Raw genomic sequence first — 2147 nt, forward strand, 5'->3', positions numbered from 1 at the left:
ATAAAATGCACTGAGTGGGATTTGCATGCTGTTGAAAGCCATGTGTTCAGTCCCAGCAACCTGCTGAATCTCTCGACTCCTCTTCTGATCGGCGGCAGGGGTCCACTGATAAACACCTGAGCATTCAGAGAGCTGACCGTGTTTAGCAGACCAGTAAAGTCCTGTTTCAGCACTTCAGACTGTTGCTTCACAACATCATTCGACCCAATGTGCAATACCACATTTTTCACATTTGGGTGTGCAGTCACAATATCCAGGATTCTTTCTGCCAGATCAGAGACCATATCTTTGGGAAAACAGAGTACTTTGATGTCTTTACTCCACATGCTTTTCACATCTTTAACAGCAGCATCACCAACAATCAGAGTTTGAGTTTGAGGCCCAGTTGTTAGCTTTCCCTGTAGCCTTTTACCTTCAGAGTTGCTTTTGGTTCTTACCCTGCTGTGTGAAGAGTTGACATTATCCAGGGCATCAGATCGAGATCCAGGGTCCTGCAACAGTGGAGCAAATCTGTTCTCCAGTTGCAAACTTCTTTGTTGGGGAGGTTTGTTACTCATCCTTCCTTTCACAGTTGTCCACGGTTGGACCTTACTTTGTACAGGGGTTGATGAGGCACTATGCTCGGATGCTAATGCAGGCCAGCCGGTCGCATCATATATCTGAGGGTGCTGGGTTCTGCCTGTAAGTTTTCCTCCCATTTCCCAGGGACATGATTTACGCTTTGGCTTTGCACCAAGAGCGTTCCAGGGAGGACTACTAGTCGATTTATTGCCATCTTGATTCTTGGTGGTCTTGTTGGTGCTAATTAGCTTTCTATTAGTCTGTTCCAGTTCACTGTTTTGAGTCAGTGGTAGAGTGGTTTCATTCCCACATAGTCCATTCACCTCCGCATTCACTTCGAGCCGGATAATCTTTGTTTCCAGCACTGCTATCTTCTGTAGAAGTTTGTAGTAGTCATCCGTGGAGAAGGGAGGCATCTTACTGCTGATTAGCTTTAGCCAAGCACCTCGCTCCCGTTCACTATAGTGCAGGCTTGTGCTGCTGATAGGCCGCGCTCACAAAGTAAAACAGTTTTTAAAATAGTGGTAGCCTTCAGTTTCTTTCATAAATTAAACTCCCAGTGATTTGTAAGTATCCAGGACCCGTTTTCCAAAAATTTAGTAGCGAAAGATAAGCATAGCAATGATAAAAAGAAAGCAAAGCGAAGAGCAACTCAGCGAAGCGTCTGCACAGGAGGAAGAGTCTTACTGACCAATAAAACATGAAGGAAAGCAAGCTTGCTGCAATATTATCTGTCGGTTTCCATCAGAGCAAATACAGAATCCACTAAAATACGCAAGAAATCGGACAGGGCACTGGCTTTTAGGTATAGAGAGAAGAATATTATATACGTTATATCAATAATCATGAAGAGCTGGGGTTTCTTTGGATTTTTTGTTATTGCATTTTCAAACAATGTATTTCAACCTACTAAAAACAAATTCTGGAAAATATGGCTCAGGAAATGCCATATCACACACATTTTATTTATTTATTTGTTTCAAAATATGGGACTGATAATAATGACATTTTCAAACAAGGTATTTCAACCTACTAAAAAATTATTATAGTTTATTATCATTATTATTATTATTGTTGTTATTATTATTATTATTATTATTAATAATAATAATAATGTTATTATTATTATTATTATTAATAGTGTTATTATTATTATAAATAAAACAGAGCTACATAAGGAGGTGAAGAAAAAAGTGGTAGAAAAACATAAAACAACATAACAGCTCAGGAAATGCCATATCACATACATTTTATTTATTTATTTCAAAATACGGGACTGATAATGGTGACAGGGAGGACTGTGGTATATGGGTATAACACTAGGTGGTAGGAAAGATAAGATATTTTGCAATTTGCTATTAAAAGCAGAAAAAGAAGAAGGAAACGGGCCAATATGATTTATTCTATTTTTATTTTTTATGTATTTATTCATTTAATTTTTGCAGTTATTGTTTTTGAATATAGTTCATACCAGCCAGTCTGATCCACACACCACACATACCAGCTGGTGGCGGTAATGCACCAACTCGTAGTTTACCAACCGCCAATAAACATAAAAAAAACGAAGAAGAAAAAGAAAAGGGACC

This window comes from Sebastes fasciatus, chromosome 2 (genome assembly GCF_043250625.1).
Source record: "Sebastes fasciatus isolate fSebFas1 chromosome 2, fSebFas1.pri, whole genome shotgun sequence".
In the NCBI taxonomy this organism is placed as follows: domain Eukaryota; kingdom Metazoa; phylum Chordata; class Actinopteri; order Perciformes; family Sebastidae; genus Sebastes; species Sebastes fasciatus.